The sequence below is a fragment of the Camellia sinensis genome, chromosome 2 (assembly GCF_055761805.1).
Source record: "Camellia sinensis isolate YWXY chromosome 2, ASM5576180v1, whole genome shotgun sequence".
NCBI lineage: Eukaryota > Viridiplantae > Streptophyta > Magnoliopsida > Ericales > Theaceae > Camellia > Camellia sinensis.
In genome coordinates, this window is record NC_138962.1 from 177,865,139 (window position 1) to 177,884,556 (window position 19,418).

The 19,418-nt window shown below is 30.5% G+C and overlaps 1 pseudogene across 1 annotated transcript; it reads right to left on the bottom strand.

Annotated features, from left to right (window-relative positions):
* Positions 1–7,564: 7,564 nt before the first annotated feature.
* Positions 7,565–15,666, bottom strand: LOC114303020 (putative threonine aspartase; annotated as a pseudogene). The gene is made up of 9 exons (XR_014351257.1): positions 15,528–15,666; positions 12,322–12,442; positions 12,078–12,176; positions 11,503–11,584; positions 11,218–11,380; positions 9,043–9,206; positions 8,325–8,488; positions 7,835–7,958; positions 7,565–7,750 (listed from the first exon to the last, which is right to left on the bottom strand). The product of XR_014351257.1 is annotated as a putative threonine aspartase (transcript).
* Positions 15,667–19,418: the final 3,752 nt, after the last annotated feature.

The window sequence follows — 19,418 nt, forward strand, 5'->3', positions numbered from 1 at the left end:
TTCACATTGATGGTGTGAACATTTACATTGACGATGTGAACATTCACATTGATGGTGTGAAATGTAAATGTGAATATTATTAGGGGTATTTTGGTAACTATGTCACCCAGAGGGCTTATTGGAATATAAGAAAATAATGTAGACCAAAAGGAATATAAGTAGGTAAAAAAGGATTTATGAAAAAGTGCCCCTTTAGATTATTATAATGAAACTCGTAACGAACTCTATGAGTTCGAACAATACTCTTCAATATAGATCGATGACTAAATTTTTTATTTCTTATTATTTTTGTGGAGATTTGTCAGATAATCATAAAAAATAAAAATTCTTTTTCACAATAGAATTGACCTGATTTTGTTGTTTGTTTTATTTCCTTGTCTTTAGTTGCAAGTTGATAGCCTTGAATCTTCCTTGAATCAAGAAGGGGAAAGTGGTAATGTTTAGTGGGTAAAATTAACTTAAATTGGTTGTTTTTGTATTTTGTCTCATATGTCATTTTGATTTATATATTTTTAATCGATTTGATTTTAAATTTTGTATTAATTCGATTCAATTAATAACATCAATTAGTGTTTTTGAAGTAAAACTGTTAATCATATGATTGAGATTGATTTACTTAGTTAAGAAAATTTATAATTTAATAAAAATTATAAAGATTGAAATGACACCAAAACTATAAAAACTAGTGGTTAAAATTTACACATGTTTATTTTCTTATTGTAATGAGTAATGGGAATTAAGATTTGATTTGGTTAGTTTCATATTAATCTTTGTGGAAAAAAGTGTCAAAATTCACAAATTTTTATCAAATGATTTTGTATTTTCAAAATAAGAAAGTGGAAATGTTTACACATTTTTTATTGGAAGGATCTTTTAATTTCACTATAAAAAATGATTATTCCCAAAGTAATTATCAAAAACAGTTTATTAAACAAAATTTTCATATCAACTTCTGATTTTCTTTTTTTGTTTTACCAAACGAAAATGTAAAATGGTCCAATCATTTAACAAGATTTTTAATCAGGAACAGATTCAGAATTTAAACTTTAGAGAATAAAAATATATGTAACTTTTCATCAAAAATAAGTATTGCAAAATTTTAAATTTTAATTTATACCAACACAAAAAAATGAATAATATTAGTATTAATTGAATATTCTTTATCAACATAATTGAAAACAAAAATATAAGCAAACATATTTTTTTGGTTTACATTAACTTAACAAAAATCTTAACTATTATTATGTCTACTCCTCTATTAAAGTTAATTATTTGGAAACATAAGTTTTTTTTTTTTTTTTTGAACTCGAGAATTTGCTAGTGAAATGTACAAAAATGATTGAGAACTGCAAAGAAATGTTATCAGCCACATAAAATAGACACCATTGCTATGATTTCCAAGAAAGACACTTATGTTTTTTTTTTCTCTACTTTTTATTATTTTTTTATTTATCACTACTTTCTTCTTCCCCTGCACCATTATAATTCACTTCCACCTTATTTTCACAATCCACATTGATGTTATGTTTGTGAACATCAAAAAGCATAAGAAAAAAAAAGGGTTAATTACAAAAATAATTCCAAAATTTCACGCGTTTTTCATTTTAAACCTCAATGTTTCAATTTTAACAAATTAAACCTTGGAGTTTTATCCGTATTTCAACGTGCTCGTTTTGTCCATCTCCGTCGGTGTAAGATAACGGAGAATTGTTTTCAAATTTAAAATGAAAAATACTGAGATTTAAAGTGAAAAACACGTGAAATCTTATAATTTTTTTTGTAATTAACCCTAATATTTGGTTGTGTTTGGTTTAGTTTTGGAATTATGATTTAAGTATGGAGTTATGATTTGAGTGTGGAATTGTGAGTTGAGTTTCAAAAAAAGAAAATTTTGTTTGGTTATGAGTTTTTGAATTTTGAATTTTAAAAAGAGTTTTGAATTGTATTTTGAATTTTTGAATTTTGAGTTGTATTTTAAATTTTATGGATCTATTTTTTTTTAAATATTAAAAAATGTTTAAGAAAATTTTATTTTTTTTATTTTAGATATATAATTTTTATTTAGATATTTTTAATTTTTTTATTTTAAATATTTATTTTATAAATATATATATATTTTAATTTTAATATTTTAAACTCTTTCACAACTCCATACTCAAATCGTAACTAAACACATAACTCAAACATCAATTCAAAAATTATTTTCAAAACTCATACCAAACACATAACTCGAAACTCCACACTACTTTCAAAACTCTATACTCAAATCGTAACCAAACACATAACAAAAAAATTAACATATTTAAAAATATTTTTATATAATAAAAAAATATTTAAAATAAAAAATAAAAAAAATATTTAAAATAAAAATTACATATTTAAAATAAAAAGTAAATTTTTTAATATTTAAAAAAATACAGCACAAAAATGCATGAAATATAGCGGATTAGGTTTACCCGATCGTTCGTCCGAACATCCCCGGATGTCTGGCCGGTTGACCGAAACAGTGCAATTTTTTTTGTTTTACAATTGCAATCTATTATTTTTAAAAAAAATATATTTGTTTTTGATAATTTTTTTAATATAAAAATTATTTTTTTTAGATTTGTTATAAAAATAATTTAACAATCTCATCAGTAACCACCTTCAATACTATATCATTAAAACATGGGTAAATTATACAAATAGTCTATGTAGTTTACATGATGTGTCAATTTAGTCCCTGTTGTTTTAATTTATTCAATTTTGCTCCTTAATTTAACGGATTGTGTCATTTTAGTCCAATAAAAAATGATTGTTAAGTTTGGTAGACGGAAAGTCAAACTATGTGTCAATTTGGTCCCTATAATTTACATAATGTGTCAATTTGGTCCTTGTCAAAATCAAGCAAATTAAAACAACAGGGACCAAATTGACACATGGTGTAAACTATAGGGACTAAATTGACACATTGTGTAGACTTTTCGTCCACCAAACTTAACAACCGTTATTTTATTGGACTAAAATGAAATAATTTGTTAAATTAAGAGGCAAAATCAAACAAATTGAAGCAAAGATCAAATTGACACATCGTCTAAACTACAGGGACCATTTGCATAATTTATCCTTAAAACAAACACACTTTCGCCTAATCTCCTTACTAACAATCCACACATTAATAATCCCCTCACTAACAATACCATCCAACCTAATCCGCCAAACAAACGTAGTCAAAACTCTGTTCAAAACTCATAACCAAACAAATTTTCTCTTTTCAAAACTCATAACTGAAAACACGACTCCATACTCAAATCATGATCCTAAAAATAATTTTTTTTAAAAAAATTATTATTTTTTTAAAATAGAATTTTGAAAAGAGTTTAGTTTTGAGTTTTGAAAAGAATTTTGAATTGTGTATTTAGTTATGAGTTTTGAAGATAATTTTTTAATTTAGTTTTGAGTAATTTTGAATTGTGTGTTTGATTACGAATTTTGAAAATTTTATATTGGAATCATGATTTCAAAAGTTAGTCAAATGCAACCTTCAATTTTTTTGTGTGTGTATATATAACTTATATATCTTACGGTATATGAACGTGTGTGTTTGTATATATAATAAAATTTTTTTATTCAAATTTTGACCGATACTCCCTTCGTCCCATTTTATTGGTCTATTATTATATTTATTGTAGTCCCAAAATGTATGTCCATTTTGAAAAGTCAAAAATTTAAATTAAAAAAAATTCAAAATTATCCCTTGTAATTATAAATATATTTAAAAATGAAAATAGAAAGGTATTTTGAAATTAATTATTTAAAATTTGAATTCAAAGTGTAATGAATTTTCAAAAAGTGACTATCAATATTGGACGAAGGGAGTAAAATTTTGATTTCATCTATAATTTTAATGACTAAAAATAACATTAATCTATTAAAGTCTCTTACATTTTAGGTAGCCTTAATCCATTAAAACACTGATAAGTGTCTCTTACATTTCAGGTAGCTTTTCTTACATAGTCATCAAAATTATGAAGAAAATCAAAATTTTATCATTAGAAGAGTCAAAATTTAAATAAAAAAATTGCACCATATATACAAGCACATATGTACATATATAATAAGATATGTAAGTTATATACATACACAAAAATAATAATAATATTAGGGTTAATTACAACAAAAAATAAAAATAAAAAACTAAAATTTCCCGCGTTTTTCTTTAAACCCCAAAATTATTCTCCGTTACTTTACACAAACGGAGATGGATGGAGGAGGAGGCACATTGAAATACGAATGAAACTCCAAGATTTAATTTATCGAAATTAAAACACTGGGATTTAAAGTAAAAAACGCATAAAACTTTGGAATTTTTTTAATTAACCAAAAAATAATAATAATACAAAAAAAGTGAGAAAGAAAAGGACAAAAATAGAGAAAAAGAAAGTTGAGTGTGAACATAATAATGGTGGTAGAAAGTGGTCACAAAAGCATTTACTAAAAAATAAAAAAGTACGGAAAAAATATGCAAGTCTCTTTCTTTGAAATCATAACAATAATAAGATTTAATTTATCGAAATTGAAACATTGGAGTTTAAAGTGAAAAACACGTGACACCGTGAAGTTTTTTTTTTTTAGTAATTAACCAAAAAGAAACATATACAAATATTTTTCTCGAAAAAATCCAGAAAGATACATATATATATATATATATATATATATATATTACCAGTACTCTTTTATGAAATCACTTCTTTCAAATAAATCTTATTTTTAAGAGGATTAAATAAATAAATCTCAAAAGCTCAATTTTAAAAATTATGAGAAAGATCAAAGAGAATAGGGGGGATTCTATTTATACCCAAAAAACTATTAAATACACCCAATTAAAATTTTAAAATTTTAATTCCTATTATATCCTAATAAGGACAATATATATTAAACCCGAAAATTAAATATTATTTTTTACACTCTAATTACATATACATATTCTTCATCTTCTTCCCCAAGTTTCAATTATTTTTTCTTCTCCTTCTTCTTTTTCTTCCTTACTACAAAACTCCAAATCACCCCACTAAAACTCACCATTATCATTATCATTGTTTCTTATTCTTGCGAATAAAAAAAAAAATTGAACAAAATCAAACAATGGATGAGAATAATAATAAAAATCGTTTTTTGAAACAACTCATCAAAGAAGAAGTAAATATTTACATAAATATAAAGATACAATTCTTGATTTATATATACATTTTACATAACAAAGTCATCAAAACCAAGCTCCATCAATCTTGTGCCCTTATCCAAAAAAATAACGCTATTAAATTCATCTAAATACTCTATTATATCTTCAATTCTTGGAAGAATCACTGCTTTTATTCCGAGAATAGTAACTTCTGACAAAATTAGAGCTCTTTATTATAGAAAATTGCCTAACTATATGGAAAGCTGATATGAAATCGTTGGACACATCTGCAAATGAATCAAAACTGGGGCTTTTTGTAATGAGATGGGCAGAGTTGAAAAGATATTTCTAGGGCACAGAAGACCCGAAAGACGAATCATAGTGTGATCTTGTCTTGATTAATTCTATCGAACAAAGTTAACATGTTTGGATTTGAAAGTCCGAATCAAATAATATTGTTAGGCATTGTAAATCCGAATATAGTTACTTTGTTTTATTTGGATGTACCTTGAAAGGTAATTGAAGAAAAATTATAAGGTGTATTGAGACTAACATAAAACCCTAAATAATTGAACATGTGCTAAGAAATTGAAAGTACTTAATATTTTGTTTTTTTTTTTTTGGATATAAATAGAAACCCTAACAGAATGACATATACTTTTTTGTCCTTGAAACCTAGTCCAGCTCAAACTTGTTAGGCTTTTATCCAAACAAGGCCCAAATCCCAAATGGGCTGGATCAAGTGAGATTGGGCCTGAAATTGGGCCTTGAATTTGAAACTCAATCAGGCCCAAGCTTGTTGGCCTTTTACCTAAAACCAAGCCCAAATCTTGGACATGTTGGTTGAAGTGAGACTGGGCCTAGAATTAGGCCTTGAAATTGAAACTCAATCTAGCCCAAGCTCATTGGGCTTTTACCTAAACAAAACCCAAAACTTGTACTGGCAGCCCAAATGAGATTGGGCCTTGAATTTGAAACCCAACCTGGCCCAAGCTCATTAGAAATTTACTCAAACAAAGGCCAAATATTGGACAGGCCAGCCCAGGTTAGATAAGGCCTAGAATTGGGCCTTGAAATTGAAACCCAACTTGGCCCAAGCTCATTGGGCTTTTCCGGAAACAAAGCCCAAATCCTAGACATGCTAGCACAAGTGAGATTGGGCCTTAAATTTGAAACCCAGCCCAGCCTAGCCCATGAAAAATTATAATTAAATAAAAAAAAGTGCAGAAAAATTATTTAAAAAGACTCAAATCTTGGGCTAAGCTTGGAGGCTAGGCCACGAGCCCATAGAGATGGCCTATTAACCCACTCATCAGTCCACCATGCGAGCTCACTTAGGCTTAAGGTTTTGGCCCACAGCCCAATGAAAGAGGCTTCACAGATTTTCAACTTTCTACACCAAACAAGCCCATTATCATGCTGGGGAAGAATGGTCCATAAAATAATTGTGCTGATCTCTCGTGAGCAAAAATGAACATCTTTCAGGTTTTAAGTTTGCCTCACTAACAATTTGAAACATGATAAGTTACTTGAAAGAAGAAAACAAATAAATCAATTTGATTCACTTCCAAATTTTAAATTTCTTATTAAAATCTTAAGAGCAAACGATATTTTATCTTTTACTTTCACTAACATCAATTCGTGCGACAAACTGGTCGATGCCGATCCTATTTTGCTATTTTGTAGTCGTCCTAAAAAATGAGACCTACATAAAAACATATGAATAAAACAAATAAATTTCGTATAAGTAAAAAATTAAACACAATTAGGTTTGATTTGCGCATGCTTGCCTCGTTTTGTGTAATCAGCAAAAAAATCAATAAATGTAAACCAACATAGTGGGTGTTTGAAAAGTTATTATTTTAATAGGCTATTTTAGTTTTTAACTATTTTAGTAAGCTAAATTTTTTGTATTTGGAAATATGATTGAATTTTTTTATAGTTTGATGTAATGTTTGTGAGAAAAAAAATAAAATGATTATGGATTTGATGTGATATTTAGACTTATTAGCTTTTTTAACATTTTGTCTATTTATAGATTTTAGCCTAAACGAGGCTAAATTTTTTCTTACCAAACACCTTCATAATATAACATGATATGCACACGAAAAGGCAAAAAAAGGAAGAACCAAATAGGACAAACTACAAATTGTTACATGTCACCATTACAATTATGACTGATACGAAATGCACAGTTCAAATATGAAATGCAAATCTCTTCCAGTCAGTTTATGATATGCTCTTATATAAAATATTTGTTCAATTACAAAACAAGAAATCATTATATATAGTAAATGTTAACGAACACTTCACACCTAATTAATACACAACATATTGGTTTACTCTCAATGAGATGATTCTCCATTAAATGTCATCTGCAGGGATTGATTGAACTCACTGTGATCTTAAAATCTGATCTAAATATATCAATTAAAGAAGAAAATTCATATGCAACAATAAAGGCTTTGAAATATTACTCAAAACAGAGTATACTACCTATGGATTTCCAAAATAACATATTCCAAAAGACAAGGAAGTGTAGGCTGCTGCAATCTATATAGCTTTCAATTTAGGTGAAGTCCTGAGAAGCTAAATAGGAAACAAACAAATATTAAGTCATTTTTTCCCTTAAAACAACCATTAAGATTGAGGGTTGGGAGTGGGAGCTCTCACTGCTATAGGAGCCTCAGTTTGAACAACTAGAGTTCCGGCACTTTTATCAGTACCGTGTTGGCTACTATCTTGCATAACAGAGCACAAAACTTTCATGCAAGCAAAGCCCAAACCTGCCCGCGACCTGTGCAACAAAAATAATAACCATTGTTGGATTCACAAGCTGGGGGTATATATAAATGGAAACAAAGAATATGATTTTTGTAGGTTTAACACAAAAATAAATAATGAAAACTAAATACATAGAAGAAAGCACTAAACTAAACAACAATCAGAAAAACATGAATACCTTTACAAAAATATTCCACAATTAAACTAGCCACGTACCAAGAAAATATAATGTTCCTTGTAGTAAAAGATAAATTAAAATTTTACATTTCTAAATACAATTTTCTTTTTGTTTTTTTTATTTTTATTTTTTATTCTGTTAGTTATACTTCCCAAAATAAAATAAAATAAAATAACATTTTTGAACAACGGGGATACATACAATGATGATGAGACACAGCTCTCCCGAGCAGCAAATCCTTTCATTAAATACTCTCCAGCACCACTAACGCAACAACCAACTATAAATGGAGCCCCAAATAGACCTTTTGAGGATGCCCAACAACCGGAGCCATACATTGCTGCTAATCTCACACATCCAGTTATCTGTTAAAAATATTTGAAGAATAAATTTCAAGTTTAACTGAATAATGATCCATTTTAGAAATGATGTCATGCAAATTTCAACTTTTACGTGCGAATTGTGATCAACAGAGGCATCGAATCTAAATAAAAGACAAGCCAGAAAAGCCATGAAAATGAAAATGAAAATGATGCCAAATAGGCCCTTAGCAACACCCAATAACCATTTCAAGGTTTCATTCACTACCAAGAAAAGCATTTCTTTTGCATGGTTGTTGGGAACTTGGGAGGACAAAATGTCATAGAGGAACTAATTTTTTTTTTTTAAATCAAAGCCCCTGAATCCCCCTCCTCTCTCTCTTTCACACAACTTCATACACCAAAGCCCCCACCAAACCGTCAATGGCCACCAGTCAACTCCTCCCACGGACACCAATTCGACCACCATTGCCATCTTGGGTTAATTAAATAAGAACACTAGAGAAATAATGATACAATTTGAGGAATTAAGACAAATAACATAGAAACTCTTTGCATATATAACAAGAAAATGCCACAAAAACAAAGCAGATAATCACCTTCAGTGCAATGTCACCACTCCAAGCTGTAGATGCTATATGTCCTTCAGTGTCAACAGAAATTAGCCCAAGAGTGTCCATAATGCAGTCATCTTCTGGCACATTCAACATACGTAATTGATCATGATCTCCATTTGTGTTCAAATGATCACATGGTAGAACTTCTGTTTGTGAAACACATGCAAAAACATTCATAAATTAAAAATAAACTTTAATAAAACAACCATAAAATAGAGAGAGAGAAGAAAATAATTGACATACTTATCATTGTAGCATATTTAGTTGTGAATACAAAAAAAAATCAATTGACATATTTAGCATGAACATCCTTTTCTCTCAAAACATATTTTCATGAAACAAGTAATTGACATATTAAGCAATGATAAAATTACACTCTAACCCCCTCAACTATTGTCGCGTATCACTTTACCCCCTGAACTAAATATTGTAACATTTAACCCCCCTCATTTACTAATTTTTTTTCAATCTAAACCTTTATGATGAAAATACCCTTTTATCTATGGGATAAATTACACTTCACCATCTTGAACTAGTGTCACTTAATATCACTTTACCCTTTACCTAAAAAATGCTAAATTTGCCACATTGATTTACAAATTGGTATCAATGTAAACAATTTGTTTGTTTGTTTCTTTTTTTTTTTTTTTTTTTTTTTTGATCAGAAGAGGAATTTCCATTAAAGTAGCCAAACGGCACATGCAAAGAGGAATCCATCCAAAATAAACTTACACTAGCATAGGAAAGATGAAAACAAACAATACACAGGAGTAAATCTATGAAGAAAACCCAGCTGCACAACATGCGCTTGTGCTCGTACTGCAAGCAGAGGCCAACAAACGGCTGTAGAGCATGCCGACCATATATCATTGGTTACAACCACAAAGAGGGTAAGCTACATCAAGCACTAATGGACTCCAGAGTCAAACCAAACCAAAATACAATCAAAAAACAAAAAAGAAGACCAGAAAACTCAACCTCGAATCAGATCTGGAGCATATCTGGAGCAGATCCACACCATCGGGTTGGAGGAGGGGAACCTAGCACACTTCAACCATGGGGGGGAAGAAGATCGCCTCAAGAAAGAGGGAGAGTTTGGGAAGAAAAGCTCCCAAACTTATTTGACAGAAACCTGAAAGAGAAAAGGGGGGGAGGGAGAGGAGAGAGGTGGTCGGAGGTCGAAACCCCCACCCCCTCCCCCTCCCCAAGCAGCGCCGCTCTGAGGAACCCTAAGAGAAGGAATAGAAAGAGAAGCTCTCAGTTAGAGAGAGAGAGAGAGAGTTAAACAATTTGTTTCTTAGATAAATGAAAATTTGACATGTGATTTGCACGTGACATCTCAAATCAAATGCCTAAAATGACATCATTAATTTGTTTGGTTTAGTATTTAAAAATTATTTTGAGCATTTATTTTTCATATTTTTTTTTGGTCTTCAGTGAAACTTCTCAAATTTTAGTCTCTTTTTTCTTTTTCTTTTTTACTTTTTAAGTACGTCTAATCTAGACGCATCTAAAAAAAGTTCATTAAAGGTGAAAATACATTTACATACCAGTTTTTGTTTTTCATTTTTTATTTTTCATCTTTAGTAAACTTCCTTTAGATTTCCTTACAAATATTTAACTTTTTAGGTGCATTTAATATATATATTTTTTTAATACTAAATATGAACAAAAAATAAAAAAACTCAAAAACTGTAATTGAGTTTAAAAACCAAACAAAGTATAAAAATTTTTAGTTGAGGGGGGTAAAGTGATATTGAGTGATAGTTGAAGGGGGTAAAGTGTAATTTACCCGTATAGTTGAAACGGTATTTTCGTACTTGAGGTCCAAATTGAAAAGAAAAAAAAAAGAAAAAGAAAAAGATAAGTGGGGTTAAGTTAAGCATTACAATTTTAGTTTAAGGGGATAAAGTCGTGTGACAAGAGTTTTTTTTTTTTTTTTTATTTGGGGGGGGGGGGGGGGGCTATGGTACACCACATGGTTGTGGATACCAAAAAAAATGAAATTGACATGTTTAGCATGAACATCCTTCTCTCTCAAATATATTTATCGTGAAACAAGTAATTGACATATTCAATTATGGTACACCACTTAATTATTGCCAGCTTTGGAAGGAACAGGAATGTTCTGTTTAAAATCTAAATGGCATGGAGTACCTGATACAGCTGCATCCTCTTGAGTGCTAGAAGAAAGCTCTCCATCAATTTCTGCTTTCATGGCTTTTGCATCATCAAGCATTTATTTGTATTTTTCCCACTGTGTTTTTGCCCTCTCTGTGACCATCCATTGTTTCCAAAAGATGCACAACAAGTATGATAACTAATTCTAGAATAAAGAATAGATTACTAAAGAAATTTAAAACCAACATATTCAAGAAAAAATATTGATATATAGGGAAATGGAAATTTAGACAGATACGACAGAAAACTAGGAGAGTTTACTTCATCAGCCTCCGGTATACTTGCCGGCAAAGGAATACGCTTGGATTTTGCCCACATACATGCACCTTTACCAACCAAGAAGCTAGGAAACACAAAAAAATGCCTCATAAGAAAACAAAAATCTGAGGGAGGACAACAAATGGCATGCCCTAGTGAGATACACTAACTCCTCACCAAGGATCACCAGTATAGCCAAGAAAAAGAGGAAATCCAATTTGGCATGATGTTGAAGTAAGAAACTAATTTATCAGAAACTTGGAATGGACTCCTCAATAAATCATTTCTTTCAAATTTTGACTCAAAGACCAAATCACTGTAACTAATTTCACCCATTACCCTTCATGGTTTCACTTGATTTGATTTTTACAAGCACTAAACATGTGTAGAAGGCAGATTCATATTCACTATTAACACATAGTATGCAGTACGTAACATCCCTAACAAAATAATGTTGCACGACTCATAATTCCTAATGAAAAATCCCCAAGAAATAAATAACAAGTATTGTGACAATGCTGCCATAAAGAGGTAATTTGTATATCAAAATTCAAAGATAAACACAGGTGTATTCATACATGGGAGGTATTCGACCCAGCAGTGCTGACCCCAACATTTGTTCCTTGGCCAACAAAGCAGCAACTTGGATACCATTTCAGACACCTGCTAATTATTAACTACACAGAAATGAAGAGCATAAAATGAAAATGAAAGCTCCATAACATTATCAAAGCCAAAGAACATAAGAAATTGAAGCCCACAACATAAAAACTTATTTACTTGTTTAGAGTATGGTTTCCATTAATTATACTTCAGGAATACCTGGCACCGCTCAAACAGCCCCAAATGCCCCTAGAATCACCATCCATGATACTGGCATCACATTCTACATGACCATCTTCAGTCAAATTTGAGCCACGCCCAGCATTTGTGCTTGGATCACCTTTTAAAGAAACACACTTGATCAATAATGAAATTCACAATAGCTAGACAGAATTAAGAAGAGAGACACTACAGAAAATTTCCACTGCATGAAATGGCTCTTTCCATATCAAACAGATAGGAGGAATGATCTAGAGCCATATCTAACCCACCCAACAATTCCACATCAAACGGATAGAAGGAATGTTCTAGAGCCATATCTAACCCACCCAACAACCCTACAACATCAAAGCCCAACCATCCCCCTAGGGCATTGTATTGGTCCCCTTAAGTTTGAACCAATCTAACGAGCCCAGGCAGTTCATGGACCACTAGCTTGTGTTCATCCAAACAAATTATTGCACAGCTAAAATGTCCTTGAACTATCCTGTAGTTTCAAATGTGTAATTCCATCTACCATATACAAGACCAAAATTTTCACAAATTACTAAAGAAAAGAACAATCCATGAGTTTCAGTTAACTTTTGACATGACTTTAGAGTCCACATTGTAAAATTTCTTACTCTTTTTTTCCACGTAATCCAAGTTGCATGTAAGCATATTATACAAAAGAAACTAAAGAATTCTTTGTACCACCCACTACTATTACTTTTCAGCTTTGTAGCTTGAAAATAGATTAGTTTTCCAATCAAGTGACATGCAAAAGATTGGATTGGTTGCATTGTTGCACAAGTAGAGCATTTAAAACTCCTATCCACAAACCGAACCCACTCTCCCCACCAAAAATGTATCAAGTATTTTGGGCTCTGTGCATCTCATCAAATAAGAAGTGTCTCATTATAGGCTGCTTCCAAAATCAAATCTTATTTCTAGTATGTCATCTTGATCATGGTTGCTCAACTGTTATCTGCCAATCAAAGTGGCATTATGATGAGCCTTCATAATGCAATCTTCATGTAAGCTCTAGGGGCCATTCTATTTTAATATCAACTCCACAAAACTACTTGTTGACTGCATTAAGTCACCAATCTAGTAGCAATAAAAGATTCTAACAGGGACAGCAGCATTAATGAAGCAGCAATCTTGATCCAGGGACAGCAGCAGCATTATCAGCAGGATGACTTGGGTAAACATTTTTGTCTAGCAGACAAGATAAAGCGACAATAAATAATCACTATAAGACAGCTTTGAAGTCTAAATACAATAGTTTGAAAAGGAAGAGGAAGAAAAGGACCTTAGAGGCATATAATTCCAACAGAAATTCAGAAACAAGCCCTACAGCAACATATCATCCTCTATTGATTTGGACTTAGACAAAAGATTGTGGAAAACAAATAGCCAAGACAGGAAAATCAAGTTAATTTTTGTTCTAAGTTATGCTTTCCTTTTACTATTTTCTAAGGGTGGATTGTTCTTGAAGTGAAAAAAAATAAGGATCATTGATGCGTAGATGAACCATTGCCAAGCACAATGTAGTTACGAGGCATAGCCTGGGGTTGTTACTGATGAAGAGAAACTAATTTATTTTTTTCAAATTAAAAGTCGCTTTGAAAATAAATATAGAGTAGCTTTTGTTTTTCAAACTCTCTTAAGTTTAAAGGCTCATTAAAATCCATAATTTTTTCTAGCTTCAAAATATGAGTGAATTTAAATATTTTCTTTTAGTGAACCTGTGCCTGCATGGTAAAGCAATCTAGCAATATGGAAATTGCTGAGCAGCATCCAAGAAAATTGTCTTAACACTCTTTCTAATCTATATTGTTATATTAAAGCAACATCCCATTCGGTAAAGCCTACTTCCAAAGACGTGTTATATTTTTTTTTCCCCAAAAAAGTACAAAGGAAATTGATTAATTCATTTGTGTAAGAATTTTTCTTTCCAAATGAGTTGAGGATAAAAATATAAATCAATGAAGACAGTTACAATAATTCATTAAAAAATAAATTTCAAAAATCACACAATGAGATAAGTTCATGCCCATAGTGCATGGCATCATTCTAGTTCATTTAAAATGAAAAGTTCTATTTTCCACCACTAACGATTATTTGCATGCTCCAAATTTCTATAGATTCAACAATGTAACTTACTCAAGACAATCAACGTCCAACACAAAGTAAATCTTTAATGCCTTAATAAAGTGCAAAATTGATAAAATTCAAGATTAACAAAATTGATAGAAGTGAAGGCAGGCCGCATTACAAGTGAGAGAAATATCAGTGGGTTTCACCAGGTTACCAAGAAAATGGTTTTCTATGTTGTAATTCAAGATATACCCTAAATCATCATTTGGCCAGTTTGACCATGAATCTAGGCCTACAGCCAAACCATGTTGTTAAGCTATTGTTTCTCTTAGTCTTCTCCATTATCCTTGGATTCCAACAACACATGATCTTTAATTTTCCACATTCAAGACTGTTAATGTTCAAAAGAATTTTCATGTCCAACAATGGTCACCACCATCCTCATCCAAGCCTGTATTGTCTCATGTTTTCCAAAGCATAGATCAAATTAAACCATCCCACCATAATATCCAAAACAAATTTTCAGTCATATTCAGTGTTCATGCTCCAGAATAACAAGGGCTCTACTTCTATGATACATCTAGGAAGTGCAGAAAATGGCATACAACTTGAAAGTAACGAGAGAAAAAAAAAAGAACAAAAAAAAGAATAATGGTAATCCCTACTAATAAACTTTAAAAGGGCCATCCAAACATGAAGACTTTCTCTCTCTCTCTATATATGTATATATATATATATCATGCTGACACACTTCTGAGAGCAGGCCCTCCATCAATATGCAAATACCTAGCAGAATAAAATGGAATGATCAATCTATATAATCTGTATGAAATGACCATTCACACCTACAATGGTGAATGATGATTCTGTTTATAATGCATTTTTTCTCATTTTTTAGCAAACCAAATGTGAGAATGGACATTGTGATGAAATGATCATATTCTATTCCAGTGAACCAAACACTACCTTTTCAACTGAAAATAGTTAGAAAATGTTTAGAATTCAAACAAAACGACATAATACATAGATTCAAGATATTCTAGTTTAAATTTCCTTTTCCTTTATTTTCCTCAAGATTCTCGGTAACCAAATGGAGGGGAAGAGAGGAGATCCGAAGGAAATACCTTGCGAAGAACAGAAGCAGCAGCGAGGCAGGCACATTTCATGGCGGACCTGAGAGCTTTCTCGTTCGACGGCGCGTAAAATCCCTCGCCGACGTGAACCGCCACGAAGAACCTAGGGTTCCGATCAGGGACATCCTCCTCCTCCGCCATGGAATTTTGATGAGGAGCTTTTTTCGAGAGGCGTGGAGGGCTGAATTCTGATTTAAATGCCACCAGGCGCTGAAGGTTGTGAAAGAGTGTTTTAGTAGTGTGTTGTTAGCAAAAACAAAAGCGATATGTGTAAGTCTTAATAACTAGATTTATTGTTTAATACGTCTTATTAAAAATATTTGTCATAAAAAAATTACTAATTATGAGTTTTAGCGATAATTTATAAAAATTATTAAAAAAAAAGTCAGTAATTATTAATTTTTAGTGATATATATAAAAAATTGTCACAAAAAAATTATTTTTAGCGACAATTTTATCAAAACTTATCTTCAATAAGACTTGATGGAAATTAAGTCTGACTATTAAGACCTATTGGTAGTTTACTCAAAAGAAAACATATTACGATTGTGGGACCCACCACAGGCCGATTATCCAAACTCTTCATTTTACTTTTACAATTTCTTTGTGTATATCATTCATAAAATAAATAAAAAAAATTAAATTAATTTGATAATTATAACATGTTCAATATATAACACATTTATCATAAAAAAATAATAGATGATTTATATTTAAAAATACAACTACTATTTATTTTTTTAATCATGAATGCAATAAATTATGATAGACTTCATGGGTCAAACAACACTCTCTAATCCAAATCTTATACCAAATAAAACCCTAACAACTCGGAATAAGCATAAACAACCACCCAAATCCACCCTAGTTGCACCCCTATAATTTTGTCCATGCCTAGTGTGGTGCTTACTAATATTGTGAGATGAGGTGATTCATGCAATCAATATATTTTATTTATTTTTATTTATTTATTTGTGTGTTTTCAATTGAAAAAATCGATTACTTTTATTTTGTGTAAAATGCAATCAAGGCAGGTTTGGTGGCTTAATCCAGATGAGAAGGGTATTTGCCTTTGTGGATTTTTCGGCAAGCAAGATCTAAGAAACAAATGTCACTAATTGTCAATTTTCAGCAATAGTTATAAAATTGTCACAAAAAATGCCACTAATTATAAGTTTTAGCAACAGTTTAAAAAATCGTCACAAAAAAAGGTCACTAATTTTTAACTTTTAGGGACAGTTTGAAAAATTCATCAAAGAAAAATGTCACTAATTGTAAGTTTCAAGGACAATTTATAAAAAGCGTGACAAAAAAATCTCTCCACATTGCATTAAGGGATTATCACAATAATCAATGCAGTACCTTTCAAAGTTCCTGCATGAACTTCAGCATATACAGAGTAACAACCTGAAATTGGAATAGCAAATGCAAATGTTAAATAAAAAAGAATTTCACCAAAGCCACTAAAATCTCTATATTGATCCAAGACAGCCTAAACAAATCAGATAAATATGGCAAGTTCCATATGATCATAACCACTTGGGTCTTGCTAAATTGGAAACTTAACCATCTTTAGAAGATGCAAAAAGACAGGGATACGAGCATTTTATAATTTTTTGGCATAAAATTAGGTATCAAAGCCATGAACTTATATCATTTTATGACGATTGACAAGCCTAATCACTATTAATAGGCCGTCAGCTACATGGATCTATGTTTCCAATAAATAAGCTTCCACATTGAAGCTAGTCAAAAAGAAACCAATAGGTACTTTCTTTTCTTTTCTTTTTTCATAAACAGGGAATATGGGTAGGGGTAACTGCATCACACGGCGGTAACACTTGAATTCAGACATCGGATAAGGAAGCACCTCATTCACTAAGACAACCCTTGATCTCCAAGAAATCAACAGGTAAAAAAGCCGCTTTTATGTATCTTTAGGCTGTGTTCGGATCATAGATTTAGACAGAGATTTGGAAATAGAAAGGAACAAGCGAGAGAAATCAAGGGGAAAAAAAAAATTTATATTTCATTTACATTTCCCTCTCCTTTTCCTTTCCTACTTATATTTCACTCACATTTCACTCACATTTTCCTTTCTGTTTTCAAATCCACGATCCAAAGACAGCCTTACAGATTATAAGAAATATCACTGTATAACAAAAAAGCCAAAATAAAAAATAAAATAAAATTTCGGGTACAAAATTAATAATGTGCTAAAATGAAACAAGAAGAATAGGAGAAGGAAATTGGCACCTTTGGGGGAGCAGTAAGAGTGCCATCAACATCAAACAAAGCAATTAATCCAGGCTTCCTTGCTGCCATTTCAGTATAGAAAATTTTCTGCCATCAAAACAACAAGCTCGAAAAGCATTAATTCAAATATTTATAATTAAAAAAATAAAAAGAAAAATCAGGCAAATTATGCTTCTAAGAGAAATATTGTCAGTGAGAGAGTATGCATTACTCTCATCTCATGAATTCCACAAATTCTGTGAGTCAAATCAGTTAAAGTTGAAACACCCGTTTGTTTCTGAGGAAAATCATACAAACAAAAATATTTCCTGAGAAAAAAGTTACTCCTATAGATTTCAAGCTGAGAACTCACGGATTGAATTGCAATTCCAAATTGACATAAGGAAATAAAACTAGATAAAATACAAACAATGAAAAACCAATGAAAAAGTGCGATTTACGTGGGGAAAATTGGGTGAAGAGAAGGAAGAGAATAATTATAAAAAAAAAATAATCATAACCCAAAAAAAAAAAAAAATTGACATAATTAAAATAACTTATGATGAAGGGTGCGGATTATAGACTTCTTTGGAGTGGGTTGGCTTTTTTTGATTTTTGATTTTTGATTTTTGATTTTTTTTTGATTTTATTATTTTAGTTAGGGTTAAAAGTTCATTTCAACTTGGTTTTTTGACTTTTTTTTAAAAAAGTTTTATAAGAGAGAATGTGAAATAATTATGATTTGAATATGACAATTTATCTTATTAACTTTTTAAACTTATTTTATACTTTTTGTAATTAAATTAGCCAACTACCTTTAAAAAAAAAAAAAAAAAAAAAACTTATGCCAAAGGAGGGCTAGAATTCACCATGTAATTATATGCTTATGTTGCTCCACCTAGGTGTGACCCGTGGATCTAATGATCTAGGTCTAATACAAAATTAGTGATTTTTGTAACTATTTTTTAAAAAATAAATAAATAACACATCAATGTATGAATCAAGCAAAAGAAATTTAGGAAAATTGTAATTTTTTTATAAAAAAAATAAATTAGTGGTAAATTTTATTTATTTTAAATAATTAAAACTATAATTCTTTTTTCTTTTTTTTTTTTATGAATTTGTAAATATTTGTGAAGACAATACTAGTATCACATTTTTTTTTCCAATTTTTTTTTTATCTTTAGTAATTTTTGTTTTTTTTTTAATTTGCGTCAAAATTTTTTACTTTTCCAATTGTCTAGTGTAGAATAATTTTAAAAAAATGAACAAATCCAAAAAAATAAAATAAAAGAAGAAGTCAACTATTTTTTACTTTTTGCTTTTAGCTTTTTGTAATGCTCTATCCCTCAATTTTCCCCCCACCCTCCCCTAATGCCATGGCAAATAATACTACCTAATCAACTCTCTTCAAACTCTTATCTCTCCTTTCAAAATTGTTTGCCACATCTTTAGAAAGAGTTTGCAGGAGAAAAACTAGGGAGATGTAGCATGCTCATTTTTTGGAGGCTCCTCTAGTAAAAATTTAATTTTTTTTTGAAAAAAAAAATCACTAAATACAATAAAAAAAAGTTACTAAAAAATTAATTATAAATAACAGAAGACGGAAGATGCAAAGAGCATCATAGCAAAATTAGACAATCCCAA